This window comes from Patella vulgata, chromosome 2 (assembly GCF_932274485.2).
Source record: "Patella vulgata chromosome 2, xgPatVulg1.2, whole genome shotgun sequence".
Taxonomy (NCBI): domain Eukaryota; kingdom Metazoa; phylum Mollusca; class Gastropoda; family Patellidae; genus Patella; species Patella vulgata.
In genome coordinates, this window is record NC_065880.2 from 673,528 (window position 1) to 697,618 (window position 24,091).

Sequence of the window (24,091 nt, forward strand, 5' to 3'; positions counted from 1 at the left end):
GGGGGGGGGGGGGTGTCAGTATCATTGCCCATGAATGCGCTGCAAATGCATGTCACACGAGTCACAACTCAATATGATCACATTGCACAAAATTTTGCCCAAGAAAGTAATATTTAAAGTGTTTCTCATGTAACAGAACACAAAAACTTTACTTGGGAGTAGTTTTTATAGAAACCAATTATTAGGTTTCATGATATTCATATTTAAAAATTTGTGTTGCGTAGAAATGTCACGCGAGTCACCGTGGAATGACTGATATCATTTAAGCAGGTGTAAAGTTTTAGTTTTCTTCACACATTGAGGTCGCCATGACTCCCAGCAGTATTATAAATATTTACCTATAAATGAAGGTGTTTTCATGAACGTATCTAAACAACCATTATGAAACAGATGACCACAATAAACTCTTTGTCTATTTGATTTTTACAACCTTTCAGTTGATTCTGAAATAAAATATTTTTCACACATTATCTAATTTTTATACCTTAAAGTCTTGATGCATCGTTTTTCATACATGACCATATTGTCTACAGCTTAATTCATGATAAAATCTACCGGTATTCAAATTGATTATTTAACATTTAATTTATTTAAGAAAATAAAATCAGAATATCAACAGTGATATAATCTCCTGGCTTCAATTCAATCTGATTAAAAGAGGTCAATCGAAATATTTCAGACTCTGTCCATTCATCTGTTTCGCTTGGGTTTGTTTCTGGAGAATATCTCTTAAACCGATCAAGATATCTTTATGATACTTTGTACACACATCAACCTATTGTAGTAGTTCTGCCTCTTGATAATTAAAAATTTCATGGATTTAATAGTTTTTGTGTTTCCATGGAAACAAATTCTACTTTTTGGTGTACAAGTTTGCAGCATTATATCTATAACTAGTTTATAAAGGGCTGCATCCTAGATTAAACCATTATTAATATTATACAGTTTTGTCAAGTTAGTTAAGTTAGGGAATTAATACGCTTTGGTTATTAGACAAAATATAAAAAACATTACCTCAGGATCTTCAGCTACACAGTGGACAGTTTTCTAGTGGATATCTCTTGACACAATCACGTATCAAATAATCACAACCAACTTTTAATGACGGTTTATGTTCGAATACAGCAGCTCTGAAAAACATAAACAAAACATAGGTTTTCTTTTATAGATAATGGAGAGAACATTTACAAGACGCTAAAAACTTATCTAGGTATTGTTTATACAATTTATAACATTATTCCAATTTTTTAGATATATTTTGTAGTGTTTTTACACATAACAACTATCAATGTAACTGTATTTATTGTATTTTAAGGTTAAATTATTAGAAATACTATTTTTTAACAGTAAATTGACTAACAGGTAAGATCTCCAATTTGTCAACTGGACTGTCAAGTCTGACTGAGACTAACTAAGTTGTTTTATTGTAATGATACACAAACTTTAATTAAATCTTATTTCACCATTCCTACTTTTATCATCCAGAAAGGATAACTCTATTTTGAATTATCTCCCCTTATACCACAATTTAAAACTTGTCTGCCTTAATCACATCGCTAAAAACAAATTCTAAATAAAATTGTAAATGACTAATCTATGTCAAGATAGACAGTATCAACTTGCATGTGATTACTGGTAAACAACAACAAATATAAACAAAGAAATCTGGAGAGATATATTCTAGAAATAAAATAAGCTTTAATCATTTAATGTCCTATTTTTCTGCACACCATATTCTGGATATGTTCATAAAATTATGAAGTTTAATTTAACATTTTAAAAAAAAACTTGTGATATTTAAAACCTATCCTGGTACTAAATATAACTTGAGAGTTATCACCCTTACCTGACGGCCTTCAATCTTCACAGATCTTCTCCAGTTTATCACTCAGTAAATTTCTGTTCTACAAGTATAGTCGACAGGAAACTATATATTAGCTATTAACTGAAATACAAAACGTTATAATATAGGAATAATGTTTAATATCTACACAATCATTTGATTATTTTAATAGAACAGACAGGTCTATACAATAATGTGATAGGAATGGGGTTTAACATCCAATTTGTTAAAACACGGGGATCACGGTGGCTAAACTTTTAGTAGATTCAGATTCAGATGTGATGTCAGGTAACAATGGAGTTAAGTTATTCCATGATATTTTAAAATGTAAGAGGTTGGGGGTGTTCAGTTATTACATGGGGCGTAAGTTGATTGTTAATGGTTTTACAGCTGAAGGAGAAAATATGCTTCATCTTTTAGCTGGTGTTAACTATGATTATTCTGCAAACACGTTTAAATGGTTGTTAAATAACGAACTAGACATCAAACATCCATGTTCTCAAACCAACACACCTACTATGATAGCTGCCTTTTTATTAAACAGCAAATATTTAGAATTGTTGACACGTCATCCTAGACTAGAGATACACACAATAACCAGGGTCATACGGCTCTCCATCTTTCTATCATTGGATTTACTATGTTTAAAGATGGTTTGAACAAGAGACAGGTAAATGATGTTGTTAAGAATTATTGTAGACAGATATATCCAATATACATGACTTGTATTGATATTTTACTTGGTGTTGATGGAATAGATGTAAATATTCCAGATAATGGAGGTAGAACTAGTTTAATGATGGCAGCAATGAAAAACGACAGAGTTCTTACAAGGAAACTACTTCAAGCTGGTGCCATAGTTACCATGTTAGACTATTCAGGAAGATCTGCTCTACAATATCTTAATATTATCAAAGTGTGTTTGATTTGACTTGTTTTAAATTACTTCTATCTAATGGTAATACTGGTCTTCTCGATTTACCCTGTAATGATGGCAACACGATTATCAAAACAGCCTTATGTTTTCCCCGCTTCTGGGAACCATGCCGCGTTGTTCGTTTTATTAGATATTTAGTTGCTGAAAACTGTGTTCAGACTCTCATTATCTCTTCAGGTGAAAGTAGCTATAATCAAATTGATCTTACTGAACTAAGTAGTTCAGATAGAGATAAACTGAGAAAACTGTTATATCTTAGTGGTGCCCATGCGGGAAATTATGACAACTTTGAATTTTGATAAGGAAGATCACACTACCCATTCACAAGGCAGGGAAGAATTCATTAGTTTCTGTAGTAATATATCTCTCAAGTCCCTGTACGTAGAAGATTCATCAGACAGAATCTTGGATTGGGAATAAAGGAGAAGGTAAGGGATCTTGAATTACCTCGTGAATTAAAGGATTTTCTTCTGTTAAAAGATGTTCTTCATCCTAAAGATTACAACATAGATAATATTGATGATGGTTGTAATGATTTTGATGATGATTATGATAGTTATGATATAGAGATGATGATTATAGTCAATATAACTACCAGTATTTTACTCTCAATACGGATCATGAACTAAGACAAGATTTCCTAAAAACCAGGATATTTCCTAATGATGTTGATATATCTAGTGATAGTGAAGGTGATTGATGGTGATTTATAGACAAATAAAGATGATGATTATAATAGGCCTACTGATATTTCCCAGTGGTGATGACACGCCCCAAATCCTCAATTACATTATGTCCCTTTATACAATGTCAACTCTCAACAAGGGTGGATACAGGAATTTTGAAAAGGGGGAGTGCAAACCCCTATTATTCCCGACAGAGAGATATGAGAAAAGAAAGAACCTCAAGCGGATCGAGCCAAATAAATTTTTCTAGCTCATTGAATCTTAATATATAAAAATATACTTTGTCGTACAATAAAAGACATGTTGGTTGTTCCTTTTGAGATTTTATAACGTTTTATATAATATATTGACAAAGCCTAAAACATAAGCGTTCCGCCAGTTCCAATAAATTCACAAATTCTATACTCCCTTTTACAACTGATAATAAATTTTTGATTTAATTTATATATGCACATATTTTATTTTTTATATACGCACATATTTGATGTTTACATATGTTGCCATTACTAAATAATAATTTATTTTTGCTACTGTTTTATTTAAAATTATTGTGTTAATATATAAATTTTATTATATTCTTGTATTTCGTTACTATTTATCATTCTTATATAAAAGCTTTAAGAAATATTGTAGATGACGCTAAATAAATGGCTTAAAGAAATAATCAAATTGGAGGGGGGTGGGCCTAACACATGAACTATTGATTATAAGGTATGTCACTGAGTTAGGTAGCGTTGTTTCAATCCCACCCCATGGGGTTCCTTTCGGATTCCCCCCACTGCTAACTAAAGCCCACTACATACAAGAAATTGGCATAGTTTGTGTGTGACAACGTTAAACACCCACATCCACCCACGACAGGTATTACTGTCAGGTTGTAACTTTTAACTTAGACCAAACTCTCTTGGGTAACATTTCGACATAAAACTTTCAATTGAATAAAGAAAAAATAAAGGGTGTTCATTTCGTCCTGACCATTGTGTGTGGTGTGGTGTGCTAGTCAGGCGAATTGGGCACATGGAACTGGATCCCAAACGGTACTTGTCTTGTTCCTCGGGCGATCCTCTTCCAAAAAGGCCCAAGTAGGATCAACATTATTAAACATGACATGCTTGTTCTATGGGCAATCGCGCATCGATTTTGTATATGACGTCACAATTTAAAGGTGGCGGCCATGACGTCATGTTCGGTTGCTGGTCCGTATACTACGGTCATTGGGGACATTGGCTTGGATATATTTTTACATGTACAACATTGGGTAGACCTGGATTCTCATGTCTAAATATTAAGGCCACCTGCAGATTTCATCAAGGTCACCTGATGTAAACAGGTTTAGGGCATGTGGTTGCTGGCGAAGACAGTGGGTTGGGTTAGAGTTAACCCTGTTTACATCACGTAACCTTGACGATAATCTACAGATGGCCTTAATATTTAGACCTAACCAGTCTGACCCTCTCAGATGCATTCCGTGAAAACTAGGCGAGAAAAATCCTAAGCTATGATCTCAAAACATATAGGAATTTAAAATTAAAAACGAAACAATTTGATATAATAAGTTGAATGAATATTTAATAACGAATATGGTAGACAAGAACGATACAAACATTGCTGGGGTGGGTTGACAATTGTTGGAGGGGGGGTGTATACTGAAGCTGACACAATCTAGATAAAACGTATAAACACAAATCAATCAATCAATCGATCTATAATACACCATCATAAACTACACAATGTTTACTATATTACATACATCACTAACTTGTCTTCATAATACCGGTGGGACGTTCAACCTCATTTTATTCACGTATTCGTCAAATGGGGTTTAACGTCCTACTTTTCTACACTGACTGGGCTAATGAAGATGGGTTTATGCCATGCAGTGTGTGCTACCGTATAAAAGACATTCTGCCCGCACAGCGACACAATGCCCCACTGTTATTTCAAATTCCAACACAGGCTTATGTGTAGGTCTTAATTATACCAGCAAGGCTGAATGAATTCAGGTCACTCTATTGGTAATTGGAATCCATAAATTTAAATATAGCCAGATCTGTTGGTTTCTTTTTCTTTGATGACTTGACATGATTTTACTATAAAGCTTCCTGGCTGGCAGCCACTCCCCTTATAACACTTGGACCTTAGTGCCATTGACATCTGAGTATTAATTTGAAAATGTTATAATACTATACCGGGCCTATATACAATAGAGTTTATTTAGTTCTAGTGTCATTGCCATTAGTTTGAAAACGAGTTCCCTCCCTAATCATATTTTATCCCCATTAGCGGACATGTTAGATCTGTTGGTGTCTTTTTTAAAAAAAAGTATTAGTTCTTTATAGTGGTTATATATAACAATTAAACTAATCAACTAGTACCTAATGTTTCTCTAGGCCTACCTGGTGAAATGTCAAGACATTGATCAACTAGTACCTAATGTTTCTCTAGGCCTACCTGGTGAAATGTCAAGGTACTAATCAACTAGTACCTTATGTTTCCCTAGGCCTACCTGACAAAATGTTGAGACAGACGGCTAATAACTAGATCTACCTTGTAAAATATCAAGGTGCTAATCAACTGGTCCTTAATATTTCACTAGGCTGGGAAATAATGGTTTTATTTGTAGGCCTAAACCCGAGATATTCCAGTGGGGAGTCGTCGACCTTTGTTTATTAAAATCTGATCAGATTAAATTTTTGTTACGAGTTGAAGTAAATACAGTTTTTGATAATTAAATATCACTATTGAGACCACCTTCACATATATCAGCCAACATTTTCACATATCTCAGACTGACATGACAAGTTTTTCAAAGAGTAGGACAAATTTTGAATATTATTTCATTCATAAATATATATTTAGGTGTTTTAAATTTAACTGTATTTATAGTCTTTTAAGGTTAAAATCATTTTAATGCCCTATTTTACAACTTGTATATAAATCAACTGCCAGTCCCAGGTGAATTCTTCAGTCGATCTTTTACTGGTTATCCAGTACCGGGGAAACGAGAACCATAATGAATATACATGTAGGATCTAAATTCTCATAAAATGTAAACCACCTTAGGAATATTCCATTTAAAATTACAGGGGGGGGGGCAGATACCATAATATACTGAGCTTTTTTCAAACAGACCCTCCCCCCACGCCCCATTACATTACCCACAAAACCCAATTTTTCCACACGTTCAGTAAAAGATTATTTTTTTAAAAAATGTGTGGTACCCTCCAGATATTTTTAAATGGATTAGCCCTAAAGGAAAATCTTTCCTCCCACTGCTAAAGACCCCTACGCGCAAGCTTAGCTTTAGCTCGAGATATTAATCATTGAACTCAGTCAAGACATTCCCCTAATGAACATCAAGTTTAAACATTCTACCTCAATAAAAAGCAGAGTTGTAATGTTCCGAAGTCTTGACCAATCAAATTGCTTATCGCTCATTAGCCTAAGCAGAAAATTCTCATTATCAAACTTAATCAAGGTAATGATGTAATGAATCTATATTCGGAGTTTCATCACTCTCACTTAATTAGAACTAAAGTTATCGTGTCCCAAAGCATCAACCAATCAAATTGCTTATCTCTGCTTACCCTAAGCAGAAAATGCTCATCTTCGAACTCCATCAAGGTATTGACGTAATAAACACCTACACCAAGTTTGAACATTGTAGCTTAATTAGAAAGAGAGTTATTGTGTCCCAAAAAGTGTGACGGACAGACCGACAGACGGACGAACTCATTTTAATAGTCCCCTGCTTTCTTTGAAAGACAAAAATATGTAAACATATAATAAACACTCGACTATATACCAGATTAAAACATATAAACAAATTATAAACACTCGCCTTAAAATTCCTCTCGTATCATACTGCATGGAACATGCTTGTCTTTCTTGATGCAGAACAATAGGACATTAAAGGACATACCAAATATAAAGTTAATACAGAGATCATTGCTACAGTAGATGCGTAACGAAGATTTGAAGAAACAGGAAGTGACACAAACAATGGAAAACACAAGTAATCCTTATATTAGTTATTTTAGTAATGATGTCTGATAGAGGCTAGCTTTCATCGTTACTGGCTGATCCTAAAGATAACTAATATGAAAATAAGGCTTTTCCCCCACCTTGGTTCTAAGGCTATTTCGGAATCCTAACCGTCTATTTTTCACCGTGATTCTTCTTTGATCGCCAGTGTCAATTGATCCTTGGAGTTTTATATACAGCGTGAAAGTCCTGACTATTTAAGTGTCATCCTAGTGTCATCCTAGTGTCACGGGCCGTGGCATATCACTTTTTTTTAGTGCCGTGACGAAGGATAGTCTTGGCGTAACAACACCGTAGTGTCACACTATTTTCTACATAAAGTAAGGAGGTTTAGCTCCTTCAAAACAGTATTAAAAAAAAAAATCCTACCTTTAGCTCTGTTTACGGCACGTAAAGGACGTAGAACTCTCAACACAGAGAATTTTTACAACTGATATAGCTTCATGGCTGAAAATATTTGAAAAAGGTGTAAAAATAATGATTTCAATTGGAGGTGAACATGAAAACCTAAGAACACTGATTTCCCATTAGTTTAAAATAACAATTCAATATGTGTTCACTTGCTGTGTACACAAATATATTTTATTATTGTGAAATGCATAGTAAGTCTACATAAAAAATCCAGTGTATAAAAATAATGATTACAATTTTCATTTTGATAGGAACAAAAGTAAAATACCAAAGCCCAACCGGCTTTTACTTTTCTATTTGATATATGCTCGACAGATAATCTTTGATATCTTTCCTACGGTCTTTTACCCGCTTGTGATCTTTCTCTGCAGGATACGCATCATAAATGCCACATTTTGACTCAAAATATTGAGAAAAATCGCATTTCTCCTCCATGACAGCCATCTTGGATTTGAGGTTGGACACCAAGCTAAAATCAACCGTGTCTGTTTTGCTAGAGCGGGTGGCGGTACGTTCGAAATATTTTTCATCCGAAATGCCGTGATATATAGGGCATTTAGAGCACTTTATAAGTGTTGAGGCCTCCTAGAATCCTTTCAGTGAATATCAGTTTATTGTCAGAAATCCAGAAATCGGCAATCTTCTCATCAAAGATTCGCTATGTTGTAGACTAGCGCCGGTGGATTTTATTGTTGATATTGTTAGGACATATACTCGCCTCAAAATACATACCCCCGATTTCGACCCACCCCCTGCAGCAGACGAGATATAGCCCCTCAACGATTGGGTACATTTCACTATGGGAAAAGTGGTATCCAGAAAACGCCCCCCAGTGGCTAAAGACTGTGATATTGGGTCGGTCTTTCATGTTGTGTTTTTAGGGGCCGACCCCCACTATCCATCCACAATCGAACATAATCACTAACCTGATGCTTTTAGTAGAATTTGATAGCTGAAAAATGACAAATTTTCACCGAAAATTCGCCAAAAATGGCTAAAAATCGACATAGGGCCATATCTAAGAGGAGGTTAATATTTGGGGTCGGCCATTTTGGCTTTTTGCATGGTGGGATGGGGTGACTTTATGACCTGAGTAAGAATGAATTTGGCCGACCCCCACCTTATCACTTTTGCAGGGTTTTGCATGGTTTTCTCACGGATTGACTCTTAACAATAATCCACTAATTGGCTTAGGGAGATGGGCCCTGCTGATTTAATGAGCTTAGGGGTACCTGGCTAATCTGTTAATTGACTCTAGGGTTAAAGTGTAGACTACCTATCTATAGTGGTGTAAAATCATCCAAATTGTACCATATTGCATGCCTAAATGCAAAATTTTCTTTGCCCCCAAATCCCCCTAGGCTAATTGGGGGGGTCAGCTCTAAACAAATATGGCAGAAAATTGATGCATCGTAACCAAATTTCAGGCAGATTAGCATAACGTATTTTGAGGTTACCATATAAGAGGCTTATTTCATACCTAATGTATAATGAGTTCACTAGTAGTACCACTCGGCAAACCTTGGCAAACTCTGGTACCCTATATCTAGCCTCGGCTGTATGTACCTACACCTATGCTATTGCAATGTGGCTACCAGTTCACTTAACAGGAAAACTTGTCGCATTTAGAAAAAAGTTCTCAAAATTGCGTTGTTCGAAGAGTGTGTAGAGTATTCCTTGCAAATTTGTCCTTTGTTTAAAGAAAATCGGATAAACTTTAATGACATTGAAACCTTTAATGACATTGAAAGCTTTGTATGATAAAACACTCTTCATGGGTGACACCATTTGTAATCCGGGAACTTGAAAGTAGTTCCAATGGCAGAATTTGTCATACAGCCGAGGCTAGATATAGCGTACAGGAGTCTGCTGAGGTTTGCCGAGTGTTGTAGTACATCATGCTCAATTCTTGTCCGGGTCCAGTTGACAGAGCGTACATACACAACTCTATTGAATTTACGTATGCAACTTAAAAAAACAAACTTTGAGAAACATACTGTAATTGATTATCTCCCCTTTGACTACAAATATCCAGGAGTAACATTTCTTGTCAGGGTCCAGTTGACAGAGAGTATGTACACAACTCTATTGAACTTCCATCTTCGCAACTTAATGTACACTTTGAGAAACATACACTGTAATTGATTATCTCCCCTTTGATCACAAAGATCCAGGAGTAACATTTAGATCAATGATCAAGGTTCAATTTTATTTCAATAATTCGCTTGCACGTAGGGGTCTCTAGGAGTGGGAGGAAACCAAAGGATCCGGAGAAAACCCATGAGGTTGGACAGATTCACGCAAGGATCAAACCTGGGACCTCTTTGTTAGTGAGCCAGGCCTGCCCGCTGAGCTACCATAGCTCCCTAAAGACTCACCTATGATGGTCAAGGTATCAGAAGAGTTTGACGAGAGGATTAAATCAATTACCTGGTTGCTTTAAAGACACGTAATAATCTGGCACATCTCAACACACTGACACCTTCTGTATAAATTAGAACCACCTCTAAATATACTACATAACACAACAAAACTGTGAAAATGGTTAAACAAAGACACAAAATAACCCCGGAAGCCTAATCTGTAGATTTTTAACAGCATTTCAAATGTAAATAACACAACAAAAAACAGATTGGCGATACCTGAAAATAAAAAAAATAACATTTATTAATTTTATTCAGAGAATAATGAGGGAAATTTTCCACATGTAGATAAATTAAAAATCCAACTGACAAGTGTTCTTTTACGTGCCCGGACAGCCGCGCTACGGCCTACTCTTACATCGAATTCCAACTGCCAAATGTGTACACGGGACCTCGGATTTCAATCCCATTCGAAAGACTAGACAGCTGTCCTTGTCAGGCCCTCCATCCTGCACCAATGACAAGAGAAAACCACACCAGAAAATCCCAATGAACTTTCTTGGTCAACACCGGGATCGAAACCGCTACCTCCAGACTAGTGAGCCAGCATCATACTCGCTTAGCCACTGTGGCTCCAGTACCTTCTCGGCCAACAGAGGGATCTCCGGAATAGTGAGCTGAGAACTCTGGGTTAACGAGCCAACACCTTACTCACTGATCCACCGCATCTACCGTGTAGTCACATGACTTTGATGTTCATGATATCGCATCAAATAACGTTTTAGAAAATATCTTTATCTCTAAAACGCAGCATCAATCAAAGATACTCTATGAAAGGAAAAATTACTTTGAAAACTATCAAGTCATTCAATTGTCTATAATGTTCTGATGTTAACACACAAGTATTTAAAAATACTAATATAATAACTAGCCAATAAAAAACTTGTGATTTCAATATTTTACGACTAAATCATCTACATCTTCGGTTCTATTTTTCTAATATAAACCTGAAACACAACAAAATAATTCTGAGATCTAATATCATTTTGAGAAACTGAAATGATTTAAATAGACTAAATAGGTATCAGACCAAAAATAAAATACTAGTTGTCTTTTGCGTTAATTATGCCAAACAAACAGAAGATATTGGATACTTTTAATTAAACATACATTATACAAGAGCTAAATCGGTCTATTGCAGGTCTTTTTTTAGACATGAAATGTTATATAAACTATTAATTAGACATTAATTAACAAAACAAGACCATAATCAACTCTCGATGGCATCGGATACTCAAGATTTTAACTAGATTAAAATAGTTCACCACATAAAAATTTAATTTAAAAATGGGAAAGCGAGGATAAGTCCTGAATATACCAGTGCCCTGGTTACCACTATGCACACATCTTGTCAAAACTACAAACAGTGATAACTTGGCTAAGAATGAAGTAATTTGAATGAAATTTTCAATATTTTCTTTTTTTTATCATCTATTTTTGAATTATTATAGCAAGAATGACCAACTCTTTATTAAACACTTAACTAATGTATCTTTAAATAGCATTAAATTCCATTTGAGTTGGTCAATAAAATCTAAGTTCAAGTTATACACGAACAAAATTACTATTTTAAGACATCAATAATAACACAATAATCACAATATAAACAAACTCATTTATGATTTATGTATAATACTTAATTGGGACGTTTGTTGAACCATGGTCGGGAAATTAAACACTTATAAATTAAAAACTTGTTTTTAAAATTGAACGGTCAGCTTTAAACTGGGCACAAGTAAAAATTAGATGATTTTATATGTTCTTAACAAATTTTTAAACGAAGATCTGATATTGAAGGAATGTGAAAAGAATTAGGGCTAAATATGCAAGGTTAAACGATACCCAGATTACAATGAAAATGTTGATTAACAAGTTAACACTATTTAAACTCTTGTATAACAAAACGTTTACAAGGTTTGTTTTAAAATTCTTATGGTGAACAACCAAATTTTCAAACGAAGATCACATATTGAACATGAACAACCAAATTAGATGATTATGGGTGATCTTAAATGATTTTTACAAATTTTTAAACAAAGATTTGATATTAAACGAATGTGAAAGAAATCAGTGCTAGATACACAAGATTAAATGATATCCAAGTTACAGTGATAATAAAGTGATTGTATTCCATATAAATTGTGTTGTGTGAGGTTGGTTTGAAAGATAACTTTGTTTTTGCAGACCCAATGGAAACTGCCACAAATCTTTTAATAACACATGAATACCCATATTCCTGAAGTAATGGCCCAAGAAATCCCTCTCTAATCAAACGGAACACTGCGAGGAGTATGATGAATACCCTACTTTAAAAGTTTTTAATTAAAATCTAATGATCTTTTTTCTTAAAATATCTCAAATCTTCCTTACTTTTTTTTGTTGAAACCATGATGGAGTTAATTATAAGTCAGTGCTGCTTAATTCTTTTGATTGATCTGATAACTCAGCTTCCATAGATTTACACCTGTGAAAAAAAACAATATTTAACGAATTATATGTAATAGTTATACACCTTGTTTTCAAGGTGCATGGGTTGATACATCGTCCCTTTTTTGAGTGGGGCTCCGAGGCGAAGCCAAGGAGATCTCCACTCAAAAAAGAGACGGTGTATCAACCCATACACCGAGAAAACAAGGTATATAACTGACTTATACTAAATACTTTTTCGAGAAATAGAGATTTTTTCTATTTTTCCCAATTTCAAAAGCATTTTTCATTTCACAAATTTATCAAAGTTTCCCATTTAGAGCCCCCCAATTATCTCATCGCAAAAGCTTATTTCTACTCAGGTAAATGATGTTAGTACACTGCACGTGCATTTCATGGTTTAAATTAGGTCAAGGAAAATGTTCATAACAGGGATATTGATTGGTTGAGAAAAGCAAACGTCATCCAATCATTTTGTACAATAGCCATTTCTTGTTGTTTTGCCAACATCCTGGCTGCGTCGATTGTAGTGGATGGCAGAAATGAATGCGGGAATTCGTCGAAGAATCCTACTTTATAATGTCACAGATATATATTTCTAAGACCAAGAATATCAGTTCTGCAAGAGATTTCAATGAACGCGAGGATTTAGAAGCCCGATCCTTCACAGAACAAGAAATTAAAGCCATGCAGATGAGTCGAATTCTGCCAAACACAAGGAAAAATACCAATTGCATAGGAATATGGTGACACTTCAAGATCAGTACAAAAGATTGGATTTTAACTTTTTTGATAAGCAAGGTACATTTGCTAATTTCCGCACAGGTCAATTCATTAACTTCGCGAGGTATTGACATCCACTGACAGACAAAAACAAGAACAGCCATTAAATGAAGACGAGTTGGAATTGTAGAGTTCTCAAGTTTGTAGTGTAGAAAATGCCAATGGATTAATTTATACTAGTAATATATTTGGATTATGTGCTGCGGATGAGCATAAACCGCGACAAAATGTGAAAGTTTTTAGTGTTGAAAATGCCAAGAGATTAATTTATAATAGTAAAATATTTGGATTATGTGCTGCGGATGAGCATAAGCTGCGACAAAATGTGAAAGTGCGACAAAATTTGAAAGTGCGACTAGATATCAAAATGTAAAGAAATGTGAGACAAAATGTAAGAATATGACTGAGAGTGACGCACATTCGGAAAGTTACAGAGACAGTTGAAAATGATGACTCTTTTACCATAACATGTTCAAAATGGGTTGTAGATGTTCAAATAAATATGTAAATCATGATTTTGTTATTTATGTCCCTTTTCAACTGATACACGGCCGCTTTTCAACTGATACACAGCCACTTTTGAAAAGTTATTGATTTACTTAACATAGAAATACAGAGGGTAAAAGGCTAATCTTAGTAAAACAAAGAGAAAACAAGCCAACAGTGAGGCCGATATCTCCCTGACGAAAACCCAAAATATCTTTTAACACTATTGATTTACTTAACATAGATTTACAGGCGGAAAAAGTCTAAACTTAGTAAAAGAAAAGAAAAAAAAATTAATCAAATTAATGGAAAATAAGTTCAGAAAAAGAAAAAAAAGCAGAAAATAACACAAACTATAAATAGATCCAGATATTTTTTTTAAAATACCAAGAACAGATAAGTGGTGGGAAGAGGGTGTGTCTGTTCTTTTAAAGGCAATTAAGGTTAACAAATATATTCTAAAGCCTGTCTCACACAGGCGTGCTTTACTCTGGCATAGATAGGGAGAACGGTGACCCTGTGTGGTGATGCCACAGTGACGCAGCCCAACACCAATGCAAAATGTATGTCGGATGACGCAACCATAGAATCAACCTGGCCCCGAATTCACAAAACATTCTCAGACTTAAGTTAAGAATTTACTCAAAATTGTTCGCCTAATTTTAACTAACATATATATAGCCCCTTATAAAACTTTTGTTATTTTAATATTTCAAATACATCAATAAGAAACTATGTGAAAAGTTTTGTGTTTCTGGATCAAAGATATTTCTCATAAACAGTGATTGAACTTTCAGTAACTGTTTAACTTAAGTCTGAGAATGCTTTGTGAACTTGGGGCCTGACGTCATGCCGCAAGTGTTTTTTTTGGCTGTCAGTTGCCACAAAAGGTTAGGCACACTAAAGCGTCACATGGCAAAACACTGCATTACTCGTCGTAGAATAGAAATATTTAAATGGCGTTACTATTTGTATCTAGGCGGTCAGACTATTGGGCAAAATATTTAACATTTTCAACACCTGTGGCACCAAGCTACTGGCACACACCTTACGCTACAGGGCTAGAAATTCACACGAATCTCCGAATCTGATTCGCGCAAGGATTCTCGCAAGAGCTTACGCTGCGAATCTAGAAGGATTCTCGTAAATATTTTCTTAAAAAAAAAAAAAAAATATCTCGGAGAATTCTCGAGTCCAACTGTTGAATGTCAGTCAGGGTTAATTGTGGGATTTAGCCGATTGATGTTTAATCTAGCCGATTGGTAAAACAATGAATCGGCCACATGGTATCATAAATCAACAGTCATACCTTAGTGCGAATCGGCCATATGTGGTTCATAATCCGAGTAATTAGCACATTTAACGGTGATTTTGATAATCCGGTAAAAAAACAAAACAAGCTTGCTGATAATTCATACTAGGTTCAGTAAAATACGCACGTGGTGAATGAAATGAAGACGATCTCGGCATGGTTTGCGAATCGCACATCTTCCACGCTTCGTCCGTGAGAATTCCCGGTATTAAAATAATAACTGGATCATACATTGATGGATTCACCGAACAGTTGTTACTGTAGTTAAATTTAAATTTGCATTGAATATAATCCCCTGATAGAACACCGAATACACGGGGAGAAAAACAGTGGATATTTTCCCAACAAAATCTTGAATGTCGAATTCCAATGACACGTGACATATTGGTTGGAATTAGGTCAATAAACCAGTTCTAAATAGCGTTTACCGTTATGATTTTTTATTTTATATACATGCTGACAGAGACTTAATTTTAAAAATATTATTGAAGGCTATATCATAGTCGTACCGAAGTTTATTTTGTCACGTGATCATTGTGCAGTTTGTCTATCATCGACGAATGAATAAAAACTTTTGCAAGTTATGTGACTAGTTGCGTGATAGACAAAAGACTACAAATTGTGCTATGAAGAAATGCCATGGTGCTGTATCAGCTTATTTTGACTATGGCATTTTCTGAATATTACTTCTGACACAATTTAAGCGTTTACCAAAAACTCCATCTGATTGGGGTTTTTAACATTGTTGTTGTATATTGGTGATTTAGATTATCACAATAAACACAATTTTGTTTTTTTTAGACAGTATTATTAATTAAGATTCGGAGGATTCGCGCAGATTCCATATATGAGAATCCTCTTAGATTCTTGTAAAAAATGACGAATTTCTAGCCCTGCGCTACCATTGTCTAAGATGCACATTGACCTACCCAGGTAACTCAAGGGGTTACACTTGTGTGAGACAGAGTGAAATCAGAAGTTTCATCATAATTTAAACATATATACTAAATTTAAACTGAACATGGTCAAATCAGGTAACATCAAAAATTCTTTTTTTAACAACCCTCAAAGATCACAAAAATGCTAATAGCTCTCTGAAAGGGTTGGCATATTGGACTTGTAGCCTGGCTATGTAAAGTCTAGTTACATACTCAGATGCAATGAAAGCACACCACTGATTCAACTGGAAGTGCTGGCGAGGCATTAATGTAACTGAAATGTGATTTTTAGCATGATTGTAGACCAGACATTTACTGATGCAAGAAAATGAACAATGATGTTGTTACATTCAGAATTGCAAGATTAAAGTGTATCTCACAAGCAAGATTCACAATCATCGCCTTATAAAAGTGCTGACTCGGTATATAAAGGTGTGGACTCTGTATATAAATGGGTGAAGAAAAATAAACTTACTATGCCTAGGTATTGCTATTTCTTCACCTTCTGCATCACATTCAGGATCAATATCATCTAGAATTTTAAAAAAAAATCAGTTAAAATAAACTTTCTTAAAATTACAAATCAGTAGTACATTTCTCAACTTAGATGAAAGGGCCAAAAATCATTTACCTGAAAAATCACATTTTGTCCCAAAATTATATAAAGCAAACTGATGCAAGAGGCTAATGTAATTCTGACCAAGTTCAAAGATTTTAGACCAGAAATTATCAACAACGACTGCATGGTCAATACAAGCATTGGGTACTCATCTTTAGCTTAAAAAACAACATTGCCCACTGACTTTAGCTGTAAATTAATTCATTCTAAAACATATCTAAAACAGCAGATATAAACTGCATGGCTCGAAATGTTCGCCTGTCTACTTGTCGCCGACAGGCGATTTTTTCGTCTGACAGGTAGCAAATAAAACTACATGTCGCTTGCGACAGGTGGACTAAATTTTACTTGATGTTCAGTAAATTGACCACAATACTCACGTCCACGTCACGTACATTTAATTATTCGTTTCTAAATGATTTTACTTGATGTTCAGTAAATTGACCACAATACTCACGTCCACGTCACGTACATTTAATTATTCATTTCTAAATGCAAGAATTAAGCAAGCGAAAAGCCGCCATTTGCACTGTTTACAATTACATTTCGCTCTGTCGTAGGCGACAGTTACTCACACAGTTTGGAAGTAGACAATTTTATATCAATGAATTTCACACCATCTAAGCTTGTTTTGATCTGCTTGACACTAGTTTATAGCATTATGGAGTATTATATCTAAATAAATTAAAACGCACCCCCAAGTCACCTGAAATAATTCTACCGTAACGACACCACAGTAAATATAGTAGTGGTTGGAATGGAAATGCACACGGCTCGTTGCTTGCTGTATTTAATCATTTAAAAAGTTTTAAACAATTTCCATAAATAAAGGCTATGAATAATTTATAAGACAATTTGACAAAATCAAAAAATCAGGTCGGAAAAATATTTCATATATAAATAAATTTGTAGTGTAAAAATAGTCCGGATATGTGAGAAGGGAATTCCAGGTGGCGTTATCTGTCCTTCGCACGCGGTACATGTAAATACGGTGCCATGCACAGGTGTGATTTGTGTTTTGATATTCAATTTATTACGGATATTTTAAAATCTGAATTCTACAACTCAACAGTGAAGTATTCGATTTAGTACGGAAGTGTGGTACCGTGATACTTTGCGGAATTCACGCGGATACGGATGATAGAATTGTATGAATCTTCGAATCGCCGAGAAGCAGATTAGCCGACTTTCAAGAACTTTTAGGCATTCCAATGTCGAAGAAATAAAAAGGTTTCATATTACGATATTTATATAGAGCAATGTACGTCAAAGACCTAACCACATATGTGTGTACCTACATGTATGGATATGTGTGATGTGATTATTCTTTGAGTTTGATAATTAAGAGTGACAGGTTATTTACTGAAGCGACAGGTATGAAAAAAAGCTACCTGTCGCTTGCGACAGGTAGCTTTTTTTAAACATTTCGAGGCCTGAACTGTGATACATATATATATATGGCTGTAATTCAAATGGACAGAAGTAACAAACTGTTAGGACTGGTCATGGTCAATGAGCTTGCAGTCTACTTTTGATCACTTTTCCAAACATTTAAATAAATTAACCTTACCAGCTTGTGTGATCCAATCTAAATAACCACGTAAAACCTCCTCCAACTGTTGTTTTAGCTGTAATTTTTGGAAGTCTCCTGTAGCTTTGGCTTTTTCTCTCTCTTTGGAAAATTCTCTATAAAAAAACAGTGACAACAATAAGAATGGATTATATTTATATTTACATACGGACAGACATAAAAATTAATGCCAAGACTTTTTATTTGAAGATAGCTTTAATACATGTACATGTATATCCAAGTTCTGCGAGTCAATTTTCCTTCAGTCTGCTAAGAGCCAATACTGCATTTGTTTAAACATACAGGACCTCAGTTTTGCGTCCCATCTGAACAACTATACGTTTGACCCTTGCCACTACCTTAAAATCCCTCAAGGTTAGCAAGCCAATGTCCTATTACCGTGCCATCATGTCTCACGTTCTATGAAATAAAGTTTAGAAGGTGATTGATGTCATTAATAATTGTATGTACCCACTCAACACACTAAGAACAAGATTAAGTACAAAAAAAGAACAAATAATAATAAGACTGATAAAATAAATCCATGGCCATTCATTACTAACTGCATCATTTACCTGAAAATAAAACAATTAACATTACATTATTTAATGGACAATTTTGAGAGTGGTCTAGGGAGATTCAGTGAATTTGGTTTTTTAATATAAATTTGCATATATTAAAGGCCACATGGGGAATGCAGCAGGGAATGTGTTAGATTACGTTCTTCTCAACCGCTACTGGGGGTTTGGTGGCATAACGATCTAATACGTGTCCCATAAATCATAAGGTCCGTCATTGAGTCAAGTAGCGTAGTTTCGATTGCCAGCTTGTACGTGACAAGGATAAGGGTCGCCTGTTTAGCCTTGTGGGTTTTCTCTGGTTACTCCCCCTGCTAAAGTCCCCCACACGCAAGCAAATTATTGAAATAAAATTGAATCATATGTTAGTCTCGAAATAACCTAGCCTGCATCACAGAGGGTGCCATCCAATTAATAACTAACTGCCACTCTGTGATCTGGCTTTCGAAAATTTTAAATAGTTACTGAACAACATGTAAAAAAAAAAGTGAAGCAGTTTTTAAAAAGTGACGCAATAAAAATTGTTTGTAGGATATGTAAAACTGTTCTAGACTACATGTATTGTGATAGTATGATCTAAATCACAACTCAAGTGTCAAGGCACCAGATTTTATAGACTCGTGACAAAGTCTATATAACAAAATTGATGTGACAGGAATCGCATTACCCAACACTAGTGCATAGTACATGTACATGTAGACGTATTTACTCTTAGCACACATGTAGAGGTGTAGACACACTTACTCTTAGCACACATGTACACATGTAGATGTATTTACTCTTAGCACACATGTACACATGTACATGTAGATGTATTTACTCTTAGCACACATGTAGAGGTGTAGACATACTTACATCATATAAGACATCAGTCCATCCTTCCATTGTGATACATTGAAACACTGTCAACATAGCTAGGCCAAAATTATCAAAGTTTGTAATGCCAAAATTTGGCCCTTGCCAGAATTCATTACAATCTGTACCTTCTAAATAATCTGAACACTTAAACCCTCTTCCACACGTATGTGGATCTTCAACTGCTATAGTTTCTGAAAAACACAAAACCATAAATATTAAGGATAATTTTAAAGCCTCAACATGCCAGAATAAGAAAGTTAAATGAAGAGTTCAAGACCATACACAATCAAAGGTACTAAAATTTTAATAAAATTCTGATCTAAAAATTGATCAAATCAATAAATTAACAAATATACTAATTAATGGCTTGCATGTAGATTTAAATGTCTTGTCGTTTTAAAAAGAGTGTGTCTAGTATTTTCATATTTTTAGTTTGTAGTAGAATGCTTGGATTTTGGAAAAAATCATATTTATAATTAGTCAGTATTTTCTCGGCTCTACTGAGTATTTGTACAGGGGACATAATCAGGGGATATAATTCAGGAAGTTACGGTCCGATATGCGCGAATATCAAAAGGAACCGAGATCTTTGGGTTATAAACTCACATTTCAAGTTTCAACAAAATTGGATAAAAATTGTGACCTATATAGGGTACACAACCTTGATATACCATATCAATTTGAGAACAAACGGCGGCCATTTTATCTGTCAATTTTTGGCCGATTTTCACGAAATTCAAACACATCCGTCCTTAGGGTGTAACGGTGATATAATCATACGTTTTTTTAAATCGTATAAAAATTATGACCTCTATTATAGGGTCCACAAGCTAAAAATGCGATTTTTCGTACAATCAGGGGGCATAATTCAGGAAGTTACGGTCCAATATGCACGAATACCGAAAGGAACCGAGATCTTTGGGTTATAAACTTACATTTCAAGTTTCAACAAAATCAGATAAAAATTGTGACCTCTACTGGGTAGTGTATTGTGTGAAACCCTTGTACAATGTTTCTAATTGTCATGGGTAGCCTAAAAAAGAGATCGAAAATTGAAAACAGCGTATTTTAACGAGTTGGAGCATGTTTAGGGGTCAATATCTGAGTTATGCTAGAGTGTGGGTTTTTTGGGTAGGTGGGGGGAGTGGTGGGGATAGTCTTTTGTCATATATCTGGCGATCGTGTGACGCCTTGGCGACAGTGAAAGCCTTCAGTATTGCGCGCAATTCTAGTTACTATATTAATTCTCTTCTTGTAGTACACTTCTTTTTTTGTGTTCATTTTTCTTCCAATCATTTCTTTCTCCTGTCCTGTGCCCTGTCCTCTCCTTCCTTCTTTCTTTTCTCCCCCCCCCCTCTCCTTTCTTTCTCTTTTCTTTTTTTTCTTTTTTCTTTCTCTTTTTTCTTTATAGGCTTAAGCCCACTTTTTTTTAATGCGCTTAGGTGGGCCCAATCCGGCACTGGTAAATAAAAACTGTGAACGAAGTGATATAGGTCATATGTATGATATAACTGTTATAACTTTAAACAGCAGATATCGGGGAATACTGGGTTCTCGGAAACTATACTTGTGTAATTCTTGGAAACGAGTAACTATTTGACTATCTCAATGTTACAAGGTAGTGTTTATTGTTTATATTGTTATATGAACATAAAGGTATGTAATAATGTACTGGTATATATTGTAATATGAACATATAGGTATGTAATTGTATAGGCTATATTACTAGTATAGTTATTAAACTAACCAATTTGAACAGGTAAATTTCACACACTAGTTAACTTTTGGATAAGCTATATCAAACTCCGCTTACATCACTTAAAACATGTGACATATGACTAAATATCTATTTATGGTAAGGGGAAAACCAGTTTAATAGCTCTTGTTATTAAGTCATTTATTTGCATATCCATACATGAATTTAAACATTGCACGCCTAGAGACTGTGTAATCGAGTCTTGTAGAAAGCAGTCTACTATCACAGAGTAAAATTAATTCGTTCATCTTCTGCTGTAAAATATCATCTGTAGACGCCGATACAAGTAATTCAAAGTACAGTTATACAAGGTAATGATATCATTATTATTTAAACACGATAGGAATAAAGAAATCTTCTTTAAATCTAGTTTAATATATGTATTATATTAAACTTTTACACATCCTGTATGGAACAACAGCTAGTAATATAAGAAGCATTAAAGATTATTATCGTTATCAATATGGTGATGTGACAGTATCCCAGCTTCAACCAAATAAATTAGTAGCTGTTTTTCCATAAGTATGTTTTCCGACGTGGTTTCCCCTTGTCAGTGGTGCAGAACGGAGGGTCTGACAAGGAGAGCTGTCGAGTCGTTCGGATGGTACGAAAAACCGAGGTCCCTTGTATACATTGGCATGCACGTAAAAGATCCCTTGGCAGTTGGAATTCGGTATAAGAGTAGACCATAGTGCCGCTATACGGGCAAAATTTCCCTCATAGCACACTGTATGGCGTATGCCCGTCTTCATTAGCGCAGTCGGGGCAGAACAGTAGGGTATGAGTGTTATATTGCTGTATTCAGTCCCTAAATATAGTAGTAGCTGTTTTTCAATAAGTATGTGTTATATTTGATTGCTCTATCCAGTTACTTAATACCTCTAAAAATAATATTATTGTATTAATATGGTTGTACAATTGGAGCTTTTATTGTCATAGATATCAATAAATATATCTTCTTTCAATTAATTTTATGAAATAAACATATATTTCATGTTGATATTACCCCACGAAGCTTTTGCAAAACGGTGTGGGGCGAATTATCAGAGTTTTTTTGTTTTTGATTTTCTTTTCGTTGTTTTTGTAATTGAGGTGGGTGAGGGAGCGGTTTGGTTATGGGTGAGTTTGACGTTGGCACCAATTGTTGTCATTCGATTCATGTGTACAACATTTAAACTGGACAGACTAAATCCTTCTTGTTCAATATTTGAGGCCATATATAAATCTTTGTATATTCCTCGGCACTAGGAATTCAAAGAAATCTTGTCTTCCTGACCAATTTCTCCCATTAGTATTCATTATTTAAAGATACAAAGACAGAATAAAATGGAGACCGAGTTTCAATCCGTTTAAATCTCCGCCATCCGATGTTCTAGAGTGGGTTGATCATAGGCTTGCCATGTGAATACATGTCTAAATAATAATTTTTATAACTTTTGAAGCTAATATAAAGACCTGTAATAAATAATAATTTATATAAAGACCTGTAATAAACACATTTAACTCCAACATAATGCATCTTTAAATATAGAAATCGGGTTTGCCCGTACGTGTCTAAAAGCCTGGATTTTCCAGGTAAAAATAGACCTGATGTGTCGTTTGTTAAAGGGTTAGACATTATATTGTAAGCAGTAGATCGAGCAATAGCTGAACAATCGTTTAACAGATCAAGACAAGGTAATAACTGGGGTTTTATAACATTGTATATGATATATTAGAATCAAACAAAGTTGGTATGTATATACTTAACCTTGTTTAGTTTTCAAAGACATACCTTAACAGGGGCGGATCCAGGGCTCTAGCTGGAGGGGGTTCCCAAAAAATAAGGGCACCCCATTTTCAAATAAGGGCACCCCATTTTTGTCTAATACAGTAACCATGACTGGCGGGCGTCGTAGGCGCGCGCTAGCGGGGGGTCTGGGGAAATTTTTTTAAATATCAGACCATTCTAAGCCACTCTGGTGGGTTTTAGAGGCATAAAACTAGATTTATAATACAGCATTGCAACAACATTCCACATACCATGAGAAAGAAATATTGTAAGTTTAAACAATTTTTATTTTACTTAAAATGCAAAATACTGAACCATGAATTATTGGACTGAAAACAAAACATTAAGACCTATTATCTGACCTCAAATCAATGGGATCGACATAAAAAGGCCCTCTTTAAATAAATTCGCCATAAAGTGTGCCCTCCAAATCCAAGAGTTTGACGTGAAAATGCCCTTTGAATCCTTTTGACGTAAAAAGAATTATTGGACTGAAAACAAAACATTGAGACCTTTTATCTGACCTCAAATCGATGGGATCGACATAAAAAGGCCCTCTTTAAATAAATTCGCCATAAAGTGTGCCCTCCAAATCCAAGAGTTTGACGTGAAAATGCCCTTTGAATCCTTTTGACGTAAAAATTGACCC

General features: G+C 34.8%; 1 protein-coding gene across 7 annotated transcripts in view; it reads left to right on the forward strand.

Annotated features, from left to right (window-relative positions):
• The window catches only part of LOC126811616 (uncharacterized), a 316,159-nt gene that overhangs the window by 81,675 nt on the left and 210,393 nt on the right, over nt 1-24,091 (forward strand). For 2 of the 7 annotated variants that reach the window (XM_056098991.1, XM_056098996.1), the window contains exon 1: nt 21,809-21,982. The exons of 4 other annotated variants lie outside the window; for them this stretch is intronic. The gene's annotated coding sequence lies outside the window, so the exon portion shown is untranslated. Of the gene's footprint in view, nt 1-21,808; nt 21,983-24,091 lie in introns of those variants that run through there. One more of the 7 variants, XM_056099000.1, reaches the window with a different exon arrangement.